Source organism: Tamandua tetradactyla, chromosome 7 (genome assembly GCF_023851605.1).
Source record: "Tamandua tetradactyla isolate mTamTet1 chromosome 7, mTamTet1.pri, whole genome shotgun sequence".
NCBI lineage: Eukaryota > Metazoa > Chordata > Mammalia > Pilosa > Myrmecophagidae > Tamandua > Tamandua tetradactyla.
Window position 1 is genome coordinate 89,135,612 of NC_135333.1, and position 17,613 is coordinate 89,153,224.

A 17,613-nucleotide genomic window follows, 5' to 3' on the forward strand; every position below is an offset into this window, starting at 1 on the left:
AAATAACAGTAATACTTCATTCGTAGATTTATGAGGCTCCAATGTGCTAATAAATGTGAAGTATTTTTGAACACTGCCTGGAAGATAATAAAGCATTATGTAAGTTCAGCAGCTGATATAACTTCAATTATTATTATGAAGATATTCAAAGTACTTATCATTTTCTAAGATTATCTTATATATTTATCTGCTTGCTTGTTCACTTTCTAGTCCACTCCACAGGAATATGATCTCTGTGACAGCAGGGGCCCTGAATGATTTATGCATTGATATAGAATGGTGCCTGGTGCACTCTAAGTCCTTGATGAGTATTTTTGAATGAATGAGTGCATCCATGAATAAACACCAAAACCGATGGTGACAGCATTCTGAGCCTTGGTTTATTTTTAGGACAATAATATCCAAGAGGCTTGTCACCAGCATGATCATGAAGGCACAGCCTTGTATGTGGGTGGTGCAACTCTTCAGCACTGGCAAGGGCTTCTTTGCATTCCGGGTACCCGTTCTTGTTGTGGGCTAAGTAGCTAGTACCCCAGTGGCTTCAATCATCAGGAATCTTGAGGCTAAACTCAGCTCTAATAGTAAAGCCTAAGTTATGAGAACTGGTAGTTTATGTCCACAGTGACAAATGACCCCAGCACGGCTTCATGAACTGTGAGCTTGGGAGTCTTTGAAGCAGCATTAGGCTGCTTGGGAGTTCGATGCCTTAGAACTCTTTTTTTTCCCTTAATAGAGAAGAGGCTGAGCCATAGATTCCTTGTGTGAAAGAACTTGGGGTAGCCTCTGGAAGTCTTCTGGTCTTTGCTTTTCTTTTGTACTTATGTTTAGAGCAGGTATGTCATCTAAGGAAAAAAATCTCAGCTTGAGTTCATTTATCTTGAAACCAAGTAGCTGCTCAAAAATGTGATGCAGTAAGGCCCATGTCCATGTTTCACCATTTTCATTTAGCTCCCCAAGGTGTCAAAAGAAGATAGGGTTTCTGAAGATATTTGGCAACTCAGCCTGTGGAGACGTGGAAGGCCCAGTGTCTCTACACGGCTGTAAGCCCTCTGAGAGCAGGCTGCATGTCTTCCTCAACAGAATATCGTGATTACCCTGCCCAAGTCCTGCACTGAATCATAATCTCCAGATGAAAGACGGGCTTCCCATGTTCTGAGCGATAGCAAATTAGAGTATGGCACCTGAGAAAATAGAAAGCAGGGATTTCGTGAAACTCTGCAGAGTTCCAACGGTCAGAAATTCTGAATTGCATACCCAAATTCCTCTTAAGGAGAGAGTGAGCAGAAAGAAAGGAGGCTTGGAAGCAGATGGGCACACAGGTGTGGCTTCAGATCCTGGCACTGCTACTTACTAGTTAAGTGATCCTGAGGAAGTTAACCTCCCTGAGTTTTCTAAACTTTAAAATGGGAATAAAAATGGTACCTGTGCGGATTAGCTGAGAGAGAGAGTATTTAAACTTTTTATCCCGGAACCTGATTGCTATTACTTATTCAATTATTAGAAACAGTCGATATGAGTCTTGTGGAATACTTTTTGTTTGCATATTATCAGCAGGCAGATGAAGGGGCAAGGTTATGTCCAGAGCAGGGTAAAATTGGGGTCAAGAACGTAAGAGCTACAGCTGACCCTGGGCCAGAATTGTAGCAGGGAGCAGTGGGGGTCAGGCCCAGAGGCTGGGGCAGGGTGGCGACAGGTGTATAGGTGAGGAAGTTGGGCATGACAGTATGCATAACAGAGAAAACAACCCAGGGCTTTGGGGATTAGATCAATTCTCATGATTTGGAAACTGTATTGGAAGTGATATCTGGGCCCCTATCAAGCTACTGGTGAATCTCTATTCTTCACTGAATATCCTTTTTTTTTTTTTCAGGAAAAGGAAATCAGAGCAATAGATTTAGAAGACTTTGTAGTCAGCTGATTTTAAACTAGTGACTACTGTATCCATGCTCTAAAGCCAGGCCATTGAACAGCATCTGTCTCTTCTTCTATTAGGCAGATCAAATAGTAGAGAGTGAATCATGAGATAAAGTTGCTGGTCCAGACTGTCAGGGAAAGGTCAATCAGTAGGGCTGGAAATTAAAGAAGAAACAACTATGAACACAGAAAAGAGGCCCACAAATGAAGGGGATGGTGATGTGACTATGAAAGCAGAGGGTGCTGGCACTGTGTTGGAGGCAGTAGAGAGTGAATCATGAGATAAAGTTTCTGGTCCAGACTGTGAGGGAAAGGTCAATCAGTAGGGCTGGAAATTAAAGAAGAAACAACTACGAACACAGAAAAGAGGCCCCCAGATAAAGGGGATGGCGATGGAAATATGAAAGCAGAGGGTGCTGGCACTGTGTTGGAGGCAAAGAAAAAAAAGATAAGCAAGTTTTCAACAATATAAAAACTACCCTAGTCTTATCCTTAATTGGTGGTAAACTACAGTGACAAGACCTGAAAAGAAATAAAAATATTAACAGTGAAAACAGCAATAGACTGATGATTCTTGAGTGGTTTTGTAATATGTGTGTAGGCGAGAGAGTAATTTGGTAGAAAGGGGAAGGGTCAATCTGAAAGAGGAAACTTGAGGTTAGAAGAACATGAAGCCAAATTGCTCACAATGAATAAGAAAGAAAGAGCAAGATTTAGTAAAGAGACCTGGGACAAAGAGCACAACTTGCATTAATGACCATTTACTACACATGAGGCACTGTGCTAAACTTTTGCATAGACATTGGTTAAAACAACAACCTATAAGGTCACCCTTTAATTTTCCCCCTTTAACAAAGCAAGTGGCCGATTCAGAGAGAGCCAGTGAATGTTCTGTGGTGATAGAGCTGAGAGGTAGAGGATCTGGAATTCGAACTAGATTTTCTGAGTCTAAAGCTCATGCGCTTAAACCATACAGTTGAAGTGTCCAAAGGGCTAGATAAGGCGAAAGAAGATAGGGAAAGGATTGAAAGGAAAAGTGCAAAGAACTTTGATGTTATAGAATTTTAGACTGAAAGTAAGACATAGCAAAAAATACAAAGAAGAATAAAACATTTATGAAGGAGTAAGGAAAGTAATATGAACTGATCACCTTGTATGAGTCAGGTGCACATATATAATCTCCTTTAATCACACAACAACTCCATGAAGTAGATATGATTTTCATTTGCACAGATGAGGAGACAGAAGTTCAGAGAAGTTACTCTTAGTCACAGAGCTCATAAATACCAGAGCCAGCCTTAGAACTGCTGTCCCGCAGCATTAGAAAGCCCACAGCATTTCCATTTGAACAGCTGCATTGGGAAAGGAAGTGCTAAGACCGGGTGTGAGAGAGCAGAAATGGCATCTCCTTCGAATGGTAGGGTGAAAATGCAAATAAAGCATGACTAGAAAGACAAAAAAATAAGGAAATGAGAACAGGAGGACCACTGGTGATAATTAGACTCACACCACCTGTTTTTCCTTTGACCAAAGAGGTCCCTCTTCAAGGCTGTGAGTGAAAAAACAAAGTGGGTAAGTGGCACAGAAAGAACAGAGATTGTGCCATCGGTCATCACATGGAATGTTCAGTGATGATGATGATGAAATGATTTGGAGAAAACCCAAACTTTGAAAAGAAAGTGAGATCAAACAGCTAATACACTGCTGATCATCATGGATGTTTCATAGAAAACAGTAATTTTAAAAAAGGGATAAATGCAGAGTAGAGCTCAGGAAAACATGCACTGTGAAAATGTGGCAGAAGGTATCCTCAAGATGACATAGCCATAGCTGAGTATGAAAAATAACCTTGTGAAGTTTGAAGGGTAAGTTGTATTATCACCACTTTGCATATGAGGAAATTGTGGCCCAGAAAATTTGGGGACTTATCTCTGGTCCCTGGTTTCAAAATCCAGGTGTCTGACTCCAAATCTGGTGTACTTAATGCTGTACTGCTTTGCATTTAAAGGAACAACTTCCTAATGGTGAATTTTGGATATCAGGTATGGGGAAATATTTTCAAATAGGGCTCTTTACCTTATGCTATACAGATAGCTCTTTTAATTTTTTTTGTAACAAAAAAACAACCCTAACTTCCAGATGAAAATGATATTTTTCTCAGTCTTGTTAGAGCTGCTTTTGGATGCTTTGCAAGTACAGAATCATATAGAACCTTAACCTTCTACTGGCTCATAATTAACAAAGGTGGATGCTGATTTCACACAGTGATTGTAGGTTGTTCTGTAAGTCCTTTTGTTTGCAGCTGTCCAGGATGCAACAATTGGAGGAAAGCAATTGTTTTATGGCCAGCCCAATATCATTCATAGAAATAATTTCCTGCTGGGAAATACATACTCTCTTAGACTCTGACATCTTTGTTCCGCACACAAGCATGTCTGAGTGAACTAACTTTGGCCCATTCGGAATAGAATCAATCCATCTAGTGCATATACTCACAATGAGCAATATGCTGACACTCTCTAGCTGCTCAGATGACTGACTTTGCTTCTTTAAGGAAATCTGGGAGAATGCCTAGACTAACCCAGTTTTTTGTTTTAAGATGAAGAGAAGACTCTAGAAACTGTGGTTAAAGTGACAGAAGTCCTCGGTTTATTGTCTGTTGATTTTCATGACTATATTCTATACCCCTGTTCACTCCACTGGGATAAAATAAACATTTACCAATTGTTCATAAGATTTAAGTGGCTCAGTGACAGCAAGGCAACCCCAAACCATGGGACAAAAATCAATGTCTTGCACACTATCCCAGGGTCTTCATGAATAGATCAGCTGTTTCCTGAGTTCAAAGGGATGTTATGCTTATTCATACTTTCCACACATTTTATTCAGGATTCAAAGCATTTTTACAAGAAAAACCATAAGAATCTTATTATCTACTTTCTAATCTATACAAAGTCATCTTAAAGAGGGATAGTTTCATTACCTTTTCTCTTTTTTCTACTTAAAATCTCAAATCCATGGTAACTAAAAATGGAGCATAGGTAGGACTCCATTTCAGAAGACAGAGAACATGCTTGTTTAAATATAGCAAAAGACACCCCTAAGATATTAATTAATATAGCTCCATGTGGCAGAATATCTCTAAAACTATAAATGCTAACTCCTATGCACCATTCAGCTCTTTCCTACCTTGCTGCATTCTTCTGCTTGTGCATCCTCACCTCCTTCCCACCTGGGGCCCTCTCTTCCCCATGACATGCCTATCTAGGAATCTAGCATGCCAAAGTTCTGCAAACATATACATACACATCTGACACATACACAGACGAGAGCTTGGCCAGAAGAGAAGGCTTGGCACTATGGGGCTCTAAGTGATGGGGCTTCCTACCTCCTGCAACATGGGGTCTGCAAGAAATCCCCCTGATTCTGTGGTTGAATGTGAACAGCCCTCAGCAATTCTTTTTTTTTTTCTTTAATTTTTTATTAATTTAAAAAAAATTAGAAGAAACACAAACATTCCCAACACATACACTCAGCAATTCACAATATCATCACATAGTTGCATATTCATCATCATGATCATTTCCCAGAACATTAGCATCAATTCAGAAAAAGAAATAATAAGACAACAGAAAAATAAAACAAACAGAAAAAAAAAAATTTTACAGGCCATACCCCTTACTAATCCCTTTCATTGATCACTAGCATTTCAAACTAAATCTATTTTAACAATTGTTCCCCCTATTATTTATTTTTATTCCATATGTTCCTCTTGTCTGTTGACAAGGTAGATAAAAGGAGCATCAGATACAAGGTTTTCACAATCACACAGTCACATTGTGAAAGCTATATCATTATACAATCATCATCAAGAAACATGGCTACTGGAACACAGCTCTACATTTTCAGGCAGTTCCCTCCAGCCTCTCCATTACATCTTGGATAACAAGGTGATATCTACTTAATGCATAAGAATAACCTCCAGGATAACCTCTCGACTCTGTATGGAATCTCTCAGCCATTGACACGTTGTCTCATTTCACTCTTCCCCCTTTTGGTCGAGAAAGTTTTCTCAATCCCTTGATGCTGGGTCTCAGCTCATTCCAGAGTTTTTCTCAATCCTTTGATGCTGAATCTCAGCTCATTCTGGGATTTCTGTCCCACGCTGCCAGGAAGAGCCACACCCCTGGTAGTCATGTCCCACGTAGACAGGGGGAGGGTGGTGAGTCTGCTTGCTGTGTTGGCTGGAGAGAGAGGCCACATCTGAGCAACAAAAGAGGTTCTCTTGGGGGTGACTCTTAGGCTTAATTTTAAGTAGGCTTGACCTATCCCCTGTGGGGTTAAGTTTCATATGAACAAACCCCAAGACTGGGGGCTCAGCCTATAGCTTTGGTTGTCCACACTGCTTGTGAGAATATCAAGAATTCAGCTTGGGGAAGTTGAGTTTTCCCCCCTTCTCACCATTCCCCGAAGGGGACTTTGCAAATACTTTTCCACTCACTGATCAAATGAATCCTGGGATTCATCAGGACATCACCTGGACAAACCAACAAAATCTCATGTCCTATACAAAGTTCAATGTACTTAAGGTGTTCAATCAACTACCTACATAAGTTATATTAGGAGATAAACTAGTCAAAGTATAGATTTGTACCAAATAAACATTTTTTGCTTTAGTCTCACACATTAGTTGAAGTTTTAAAATATTAAGTACCATCTATTTTCAGCACACTGCAGTAATGACATTCTTTTGTTCTTCCTCATGCAAAAACATTTTTTAAATTTGTACATTTAGTCACTATCATACACTCTAGGCATTCCTAGATTACACCATATCAATCTTTATCATCTATCTTTCTTTGTGATTTCATTTATGCCCCAGCCCTCCTCCCTCAATCATTCTCACATTCAGCTTCATTCAGTGTTTTAACATAATTGTATTACAGTTAGGTAATATTGTGCTGTCCATTTCTGAGTTTTTATATTCAGTCCTGTTGCACAATCTGTATCCCTTCAGCTCCAATTACCCAATATCTTACCCTATTCCTATCTCCTGATGGTCTCTGTTACCAACGAAATATTCCAAGTTTATTCACTAATGTCAGTTCATATCAGTGAGACCATACAGTATTTGTCCTTTTGTTTCTAGCTAATCACACTCAGCATAATGTCCTTAAGGTACATTCATGTTGTTACATACTTCATAACTTTATTCTGTCTTACAGCTGCATAATATTCCATCTTATGTAAATGTCACAGTTTGTTTAGCCAACTATCTGTTGATGACATTTTGGCTGTTTCCATCTCTTGGTAATTGTTAATAATGCTACTATAAACAGTGGTGTGTAAATGTCCATTTGTGTCCTTGGCCTCATGTCCTTTGAGTAGAGACAGCATATAGATGGGTCCTGTTTTTTAATCCATTTTGTCAGACTATGTCTTTTGATTGGAGAGTTTAATCCATTAACATTCAGTGTTATTACTGCATGGGTAGTACTTTCTTCTACTATTTTGCCTTCTGGATTTTATATGCCATATCTAATTTTCCTTCTTTTTACCTTTACTCAAAGTCTTCCTTTCTACACTCTTCTCCACACCTCTCTCTTCTGTCTTCATGTCTGTCTCTAGTGTTCCCTTTAGTATCTCTTGCAGAGCTGGTCTCTGGGTCACAAATTCTCTCAGTGATTTTTTGTCTGAAAATGTTTTAATTTCTCCCTCATTTTTGAAGGACAATTTTGCTGGATATAGAATTCTTGGTTGGCAGTTTTTCTCTTTTAATAATTTAAATATATTATCCCACTGTCTTCTCGCCTCCATGGTTTCTGCTGAGAGATCTGCGCATAGTCTTATTGGGCTTCCCTTCTATGTGATGGATTGCTTTTCTCTTGCTGCTTTCAAGATCCTCTCTTTCTCTTTGACCTCTGACATTCTGATTATTAAATGTCTTGGAGTATGTCTATTTGGATCTATTCTCTTTGGGGTACACTGCACTTCTTGGATCTGTAATTTTAAGTCTTTCATAAGAGTTGGGAAATTTTCAGTGATAATTTCCTCCATTAGTTTTTCTCCTCCTTTTCCCTTCTCTTCTCCTTCTGGGACACCCACAATATGTATATTCATGCGCTTCATATTGTCTTTCAATTCCCTGAGTCCCTGCTCATATTTTCCATTTTTTTTTCCTGTAGTTTCTGTTTCTTGTTGGATTTCAGATGTTCCGTCCTCCAGTTCAGAAATCCTATGTTCTGTCTCTCAAAATCTACCATTGTAGGTTTCCATTGTTTTTTTCATCTCTTCTACTGTGTCTTTCATTCCCATAAGTTCTGTGATTTGTTTTTTCAGACTTTCAGTTTCTTCTTTCTGTTCTTTCCTTGCCTTCTTTATATCCTCGCTCAATTCATTGATTTGGTTTTTGATGAGGTTTTCCATGTCTGTTCATACATTCTGAATTAATTGTTTCAGCTCCTGTATGTCATTTGAATTGTTGGTTTGTTCCTTTGACTGGGCCATATCTTCAATTTTCCTAGTGTGATTTGTTATTTTTTGCTGGTGTCTAGGCATTTAATTACCTTAATTAGTTTATTCTGGAGGTTGCTTTCACTTCTTTTATCTAGGGTTTTCTCGCTGGATGAATTTGTTGTTTATCTGTTCTTTGACATCCCATTCAGCTTTATCTGGACCTTTAGCTTAAGTTTTGTTTAACAGAGGAGAATTTTTCAGTTCTTGTTTTCTTGTTTCTTGCCCTGCTTGTGTGGTGCCTTTCCCTTGCACACACTTAGGAGGGTCTACTTAGATATTATAGGCCCCAGCCAGATTTTCCCAGACCAAACTGGCCTCCTATCAGATGGAAAGAGTCACCTGCATCGGTTTTCCCTGAGGTTGAGACCCAGCAGGTTGAAAGACTTTCCTGTGAAGTCTCTGGACTCTGTTTTTCTTATCCTGCCCTGTGTGTGGTGCTTGTCTGACTGCAGGTCCCACCAGCATAAGATGATGTGGTACCTTTAACTTTGGCAGACTCTCCCTGCTGGGGGTGTGGTGGAGACAGAGGAGAGGTTGTAGGCAGGTTTTAATGGCTTCAAATTAATAAGCCCTGGTGTCTGAATTCCTTGATGGAGGGATTCCACCTCGATGGAATAATAAGCCCCCAAAAGAGCTCACTTCTGCCTTTGCCTGGGGCAGTTGCAGCCTGAAAAGTCCTGCCGCTGTATCCAGAGGCAGTCAAGCCTTTGTAGATACACAGCCACAAAAACCTCTGTTTCCTTCTCTTTTTTTTCCCCTTTTTCTGTCAGTCCTGCCCCCTTGGTGCTGGGGTAAAAATGAGCAACCTCCGCTTTGATCAGGTTCACCTAAGCTGGGGGCTTATTTTTAGTAGTCAGAATTTGTTAATTAGTTCCACAATTGGCGTTTGATTGTGCCCAGTCCCTGCTGCTGGTAAAGTCCTTTCCTTTCCCCTCTGGGAAGTGGCCTGTGGGGGAGGGGCACTGGCCGCCGCAGCTTTGGGAAGTCACGGTTCTGGGAGGTGCTCGCAGCCAGTCCAGCTGGTCCAGACTGGGGTACGCTGTGTGTCCGGTCACTATCGTGGCTCCGGGAGCTGTTCTATACTGTTTCTGGTTATTTAGTAGTTGTTCTGGAGGACGAACTAAAATGCGCACGTTGTTAAGCCACCATCTTGACCCGGAAGTAACCCTCAGCAATTCTTTTTATAACCAGAAGATGAAGTCCTGGCTGAGGGAGGTGTAACAGTGGGACTCTGCACAAATGGAGCTGAGAAACCCTATGAGGCAATGCTGCTCCCACAGTAGAACATTAAGATCCCTTGCAGTTTTTAGGTATAGGAAGGACTCTCTGACTTGACCAATGCCACACAGTGGCCTCTTTAAAAGCAGGTGTCAAACATCCTAATGGAAAGCTGTTATAATATAGACACCTCATACCATGGGCATGACATTGACCATCACCCCCTGCCAGGACAATCCATACTGCGGCCAAGCTAAGAGGCACAGGGGAAGAGATCTGGGGTCGGGATACCATCCATTTCAACTGATAGGATCAAGAACAGCCTGCCAGAGACTAGGTTGAGTCATATTCTCCTTTACTTTATTGTCTTTAATTAAGACTCACCATGGGCACAGCAGCTGTGTCACTAGTTTTAGGACCAGGAAAGGCAATGCTGCCTCATGGCTTGGAGCCTGGTTCAGCTCAGCCCTGGCCATACTGAATGGGGAGGAGAGGTGGTGTGTGGGCTGGAGTGCAGAACCAGGCCATGGGGCATGACAGAAAAGTTGACAGAGCAGGATGGGAGAAAGATCTGACTGTGCTGGATGTGCCCTGGGTTGGGGGAGGGGTCTGCTAAGGCAAACAGGCCCCAGGCTAACTCTTTGCCAATGAATCAGTAGTGCAGGGAGGAGTTTTGGCAATACCCTGGAAACAATGGGTGGTAAAGATGAAGAAATTGGGACAGGCAGGGCAGAAACCTGGGCAAACAAAGATGGGTCAGCAAAGGAACATCAGGGTGCCTATACTATCCCAGGGGTCTGGGAAGATGGGTTGTGTGCACTCAAGTATGGATCCCTTGGGGCAAGTAGAGCAGTGCAGGGGGAACGCCCATCTGAGCCACCACTGGTTCTCTATCTCTGGATAATTACAGAAGCTGTTCCAGGCTGGCTCAGGTTTAAAGAAGAAGGATCCATTCAGGACGATGATCATGTTTACAAACATAGAAAGGGCTGATAGGTGGATGTAGGATTTGACGCTGTCTTTGAGTATTTACCTCCCAGATGGAGGCAAAACTTAAGACATATCATCTATGTCTCAGTTTGTCAGGCTATTAAGACAAATACCACACAAGGAATTTATTGGCTCATGGTTTCTGAGGCCAGAAGGCTTGTTTCCATCTAGGGTTGTTTGCATGCCGCAATCCTTGGTGCTCCTTGAATTGCGTCTCTGCTTCCCATCACATGGCAGAGTCCTCTCCTTTCTCTTCCAGGATCCTGCTGACTTCCTGCCTCTGGCTCCTTCCTCCCTGTGGCTTTCTTCTGTTTATGAAAGCCTCCAGTAATCTCGATTAAGACCCACCCTCATTGAGTTGGGCCACATTTTAACTAAAATAACCTTCAAGATGTCCTATTCACAATGGGTTCACACCCACAGAATGCAGATCAAGACTAGAAATGTGTCTAGAGTTGGGGCACTTCATTCAATCCACCATAGGTTGGTTGAGTGACAAACATGCAAACACTTCGAAATTCCAGCAGTAAGGAATGTTCCCTGAGGCGGTATATGGTAGTGGTAGCCTCAGCACCCAGCACTATGCCTGGGATATGTTTCCGATGGATAAATGAATGGGCAGCCCTGGTTCAGGATCCCTTGCTGGAAGGATCTGGGCTATGAAGGTGACTGGCTGTGACATCTATCCCTGGTGAATAGTTGTTGATAGTTCTACAGATCTGGGTGACTCTCTTCCCTGCTGCAGCCAGGGCAAGGCCAGCAGGCTCAGCACAGAGGCCTGGGGGGCAGGGGAGGGCTGAGAAGCAGGACCTAGATCTGCTCTGTGGTGGGTGGTCCAGGTTGCAGGAGATAGGTGGGAATTTTATTTTTTTCGAAGAGAAAAACCCAATAGCATAGTATATATCTTGGAGAGCCCACTATATTCAGTGTTTTATAAGACTGAGCCACAGATAAAGAAAAGAAAAAAATGCCCTCATGTACAAATGGACACTTGTTTAATATTCTTCATTTACCCCTGCCCTGAAAATGGTCCTTCATTTTCAAATGAGCTTCCAATTTATTTATTTATTTATTTATTTATTTATTTATTTATTTATTTTTTCCAATTTATTTTTAAAGTCAGTTTATACTTTTAGCAGGTCCACATAACCCATGTAATCCAAACACAAATAACATTGGTGCCTTAGATTGTAAGAGAAATTACTCTGCTATTCAACAATAACTACCAGAGCAAGTCATCTTTACATCCAATGCTGTCAGTCATTTTGAGAAATTATACAAGCAGCAAAATTCAATATAAACAATATACATATACAGTGGTTTAGGTTGTTTCCTTGATGAAAAAAAGAATGTATGGATTTTCCCTTTATGGGTATAACTCATCTACAGCAATTCTTGAGCCATTTTTCTTCCTTATATATAAGCTGGTCTCCCTTATTTATTGCATCTACTGCTACCACTCCAGTCAGAGCTACTATTTATTGTATCTACTGCTACCAACCCAGTCAAAGCTACTATCACCTCTCACCTTATTACAAGGGTCTCATGGCAGCTTCTACCCTCACCCTCTTTAGCCTATTCCCAACACAGCAGTTTGAGTGAGGCTTTCAAAATGTCAGTCAGATCCTATCACTCCTCTGCTTAAAACCACAGGGTTAATAGCAACCCTGCCATGGTTCCCACTCACAGTAAAATTCTACCCCTCTTGCTCCTCACTTCCTCCCTGTCATGATCAGGGACATGTGTCAACTTGGCCAAGTTGTGGTACCTTATCTGGTTGGGCAAGTGCTGGCCTGTCTGCTGTAATGAGGACATTTCATAGAATTAGATCATGATCACATCAGCTGCATCCACAGCTGATTCCATTTGTAATCAGCCAAAGGGGAGTGTCTTCTACAATGAGTGATGTTTAATCTAATCACCAGGAAGCCTTTTAAGGATGATTCAGAGGAGACAGGTTCCATTCCTGCTTCGGATGGTGAGCCTCTCCTGTGGAGTTCATCCAGACCCTCCATCAGAGTCGTCGGCTTCACAGCCTGCCTTGCGGATTTTGGACTCTGTATTCCTGCGGTCACATGAGACACTTTAATAAATTTTATATTTGCAAGTGTTCCCTGTTGATTCTGTTTCTCTAGAGAACCCTAATTAATGCACTCCCCTTTCTCTTTCTTGCTCTATTCCAACCCTGCGGCCTCCTTGCTGTTTTCCTTGAACCCTTGGGGCCTTTGCTTTAACTCTTCTCTCTGTTTGCCCAATGCTACTACTTTGGGTCGCTCCATCACTCCTTCAAGTCTTTGCCCAAGTCTCACTGCCGAGTGAGGCCTGCGCCGCCCACTCTGATAATGCAGCCTGGCTCCTGGCCATGTGCTACTCCTGACCCCTTAGCCTACTCTGCTTTTCCTTTCCCTCTCATCACCTATCACCTTCTAACATACTTTATGACTTCTTTATTCATTACATTTGTTGCTTATTACTAGTGTCCTTCTAATAGAACATAAACTACACAAGGACGCGGAGCTCTTTTTGTTCAAGCACATAGAACAGTTCCTGGCACGTGGTAGACACTCAGTGTGTATTGTTGAATGAATGAGTGAATAAACGAATCTTGTCAGTGCATATTCTGCACCTTGAACCCACATGATCATCTTTCTGTGTAATATACCAATGGGTTATCCTTTTGGTCACCTGTTTATTTGTTCTTTAGGCAACTATTGTTATCTCATTTGATCATCTGATATGAAAATAATACCAAAAGCTTCATCTTTTATTTAAGAAAAATTGTTATTAAATGCCTAAAATATATAAGAACATTCCATATTTTACCATGTAATTATGTTGATAACCTATGTATATATATGACACATATATATATATTTTTTTCATTCAGTTCTGTAGGCTTCAAGAGATCTTCTCATCCAGATCCTGCTTCTAGGCAAGAAAAGGCCAACATTTCCTGACCTGTCTGCTATTCTCATCTTTGGCAAACTTTGTACACAAGTTCCTCTTGCTGCTGAACTCTCAGCTTTCTTGCTTTACCTTCAGTCCTGAGTTCCTTATTTATCCTCTTTAGACGTGGATAACTAGTAACCAGACATTTCTACCTCAAAAGCTTTTCATGTAACAAAAAAAATTAAAGCTAACTCCCAGCATTCTGGCATACAGATGACACAACCCTAATATCCCTTTTTTAGGGATATGATTTTTTTTTCTGAAAACATGGTACATATAATAATAAATTTCAAAATGTGTGCTACAACAATTTAGTGAATACAATAATTCACTAAAGGGCATACTTAGAGTAGTGAACAAGGACTGTATGTATGAGGAAACCACAGTATAACATGGCTTAAGAGACTTTTGCTTGGTTAATATCATAGAATAATCATGACAGCAATGGAAATCCCATTAGGATATGGCTTCAAAATGATCAAAACACTTGAGAAGCTGGTGAGTTATAGAAGGACATAAGAAGAGGATTAGGCAGAATCAAATAGTGCATACTTCAGTGTGTGTGTGTGCGAGAACCTGTTAACCAAGAGAACAAAAAAGTACAAGGCCTGGGACCTTGGGACTTAGAATGCAAACCTGGTCACAGCATCACAGCAGGAAGGAATTGAAAGCAGCCTTTTCTTGAGAGACGGCCAGCCTAAACCTGAAAGAACTGAGAGTTAAGTGTGAGGAGGAGGGTGAAACACAGTTATTGTTCTAAAGAAGGCAGCTAATACCTTCTCCATGATAAACTGCAATCAGTTGTTTAAGTAATCTGAAATGGCTCTGAAGCCCCTAGGGCCACAGTAGGAAGAAATGGGTGAATTCCTAGCACAAGAAAAGTGAAAAATGGAGACCTGAAATGGAGACCTGGGTTTGATTCCTGGTGCCTGCCCATGCAAAAAAAAAAAGAAAGAAAGAAAAGTGAGAAAACATTTGCTAGTCATACTGATAAAGCTTGAATGTAAGTGGGAATGGTATATCCTCTGTTATCCAGAGGTTTATATTTCTTTAAATACTGATATTAGCTATAAATAATCTATTTTCATTAGTAAATTAATAGCATTGTGCCCAATATCCAACAATGCAAAATATTATTGAACTCTGATGCACCAAACTCTAGGGCCACCAGCATGAATAAAGACAGTCCCTGACCTCAAGAAACTTAGAGGACAGAGAAAGATTCAAAGCCTAGTATGTATCACTTGAATAATTGTTTTAATAAAGAGTTATGGTTTTAAAGAGATTAATAAAAACAGAAGTGGGTGGCATGCCCATGACATGGAGGCATTCCTAAATCCTAGGTGTATTCAACACCCAGCAAGCAGATCACTGAGTTGGAACACACAGCTATGTCTTGTATCCACAGTGGAGACCTGAACTGCAGACAGAGCAACTAAGAAGAGATGACCACTCTCTAGGCTGCAGCAGTGCTTTTCAAAGTGTGGCCCATGGATCAACCTGTATACAAATCATGGGGCAAGCTGGTATAAAATGCAGAGTGCTAAAGCCTTCATTTTAAAGAATCTCACCAGGCGATTCTTCTGCACAGTTTCAGAATCATGCTGTTTGGGTTTAACACAACAGGAGTTTTACAAATCTAAAGCCTTGACATGATGAAAAACATCAAAGTAACTGTTCTAGTTTGCTAGCTGCCAGAATGCAATATACCAGAAACAGAATGGCTTTTAATTGAGGTTTTTTTGTTTGTTTGTTTGTTTGTTTTTACATGGGCAGACACTGGGAACCAAACCCAGGTCTCTGGCATGGCAAGCGACAACTCTGTCACTAAGCCACCGTTGCCTGCCCCAGAGTGGTTTTAAAACAGGGAATTTATTAAGTTGCAAGTTTACAGTTCTAGGGCCATGAACATGTCCCAATTAAAGCAAGTCTATAAAAGTGTCCAAATTAAGCACCAGCAAAAGGTTACCTTCACTCAAGAAAGGCCAAAGAAGTTCAGGGTTTCTCTCTTAACTGGAAAGGCACATGGTGAACATGGCGATGTCTGCTAGCTTTCTCTCCAGGCTTTTTTATTTCATGAAGCTCCCCCAGGGGCATTTTCCTTCTTCATCCCCAAAGGTCTCTGGCTGCGTGGGCTCTTATGGTTCTTGTATCTCTCTCCAAAATGTTTCCTTTTTTAAAGGATTCCAGTAAACTAATCAAGACCCACCTAGAATGGGTGGAGTCATGTCTCTCTCTAATCAAAAGTTCAGGGTGGGCCATGGTGGCTCGGCAGGTAAGAGTGCTTGCCTGCCATGCCTGAGGACCCGGGTTCGATTCCCGGTGCCTGCCCATGTGAAAAAAAAAAAGAGCTCATATCCACAATTGGGCAAGTCACATCTCTGTGGAGATAAAGATAATCTAATCAAGCCTCCACCATACAGTGCTGAATAGGTAGTGAAAGAAACTGCTCCCACAAAATGGATCAGGATTAAAACATGGCTTTTCTAGGGCACATAATCCTTTCAAACCAGCACAGTATCCTAAATGTATATTGACTTATTTTACAGAGACAATCTATTATTGCATTAATTCACTGTCAGGTATGAGCCCTAGGTTATTTTCTGCTGTGTTGGGACTTTACCAGTCCTCCCTATATTGCATTTTTTCTCTTCTTTCATGAATAATGCTAAAGATAAGCAAACCTCTCCCGACCCCTCCTTCCAGGAATGATTTCGTTGGAATACCACCTACCCATTAAGAACACCTAGTCATGAACAACTCCACTTTGGCCTTAACTTCTATGAAACTCCTAAAAAGAGAAATGACTATTTTTTTAATGTTGTATATCACCTGATTTGTACAAGCATCCCAGAAAAATAAAAGTTTAGGATGAGAGGGGAATATAAAGAATAATTCTTGAACAAGTAATTTTATTTGAAAAATTCTGAACTCCTTTTAGTTAAAGAGCAGGAGGTACACATTCTTCACACTTCAAAATTAAGAAATAATTGAGAAAATTTCTAGCAATTGTGATAAGCTACCTGTAAATCTTGGATTCACAATTTCATCTCTGGGAAGCCAGGGGAAGAGTTTTCTTCTTTGTAAGGAGTCCACTTTACAAAGTTCTTTTCAGTTTAACTGATTCCCTTGGTCTTCAGAATATCTTGTAACTCTGCCCCTTCCATTTTCGAGAATAGTACTCTAGAACTGATATTTTTTTTGGGCGGGGCAGGGTGTGGGCAGATACTGGGAATCAAACCTGGGTCTCCAGCCTGGCAGGCAAGAACTCTGCTACTGCGCCACTATTGCCTGCCCTAGAACTGATATTTTAATGCACTTGTGTTTTAACTCCTGCCTGCTTTGTTGCAGGTATTCTAATAGAACATTTTCAGTTTTCTACTTATGACCCAAACCTATTTAATCATCCAGGATACAATTTAATAAATTAGAAAAAAATAAAGACTAATTGCTATCGTGCCTTACACAGTGGCATGCAACCAATAGATGCTTAATAAATATTAATTTATGACCATGACAGTTAGCCCTAGAGGCAGAGAACATGAAATTTTAAGTCAGTTTTCTTTTTCTCAGAGTCACCATCCAATAAGAGAAAAGATCTTTTTATATTCCAGTTTCACAATCTACATAAGGAAATCGTCCTTGCTCATCATTATCAACCTAGGATAGAGAAAAAAATGCAGAGGAATTAATTTAATAATTGTCTTTGTGTTTGAAAGTGGCTTCTGGCCAGGTGTTCTTAGGTTTATCTGAAGATTAAATGAAATGTGTTTTAATTGGGAAAGATTAAGGTTAGATGATGAAATCTTGCAGTATCCGTTCTGGACAGCTTTTAACTAGAGCCTTTTTTGCTTCAGACGGCCAAGGCATGTTGGTTCAGACAACCTCTCGCACAGCTTTGCACTCCAATCAATTATATGAAAAAGCTTGCTGGACTGACCTAATAAACTGCGAACGTAGTTCTTTTGCAGAGTCCCTTAATAACTATGTGGTCCAGTGATCAGAATACCATGCAAATGCATGAAC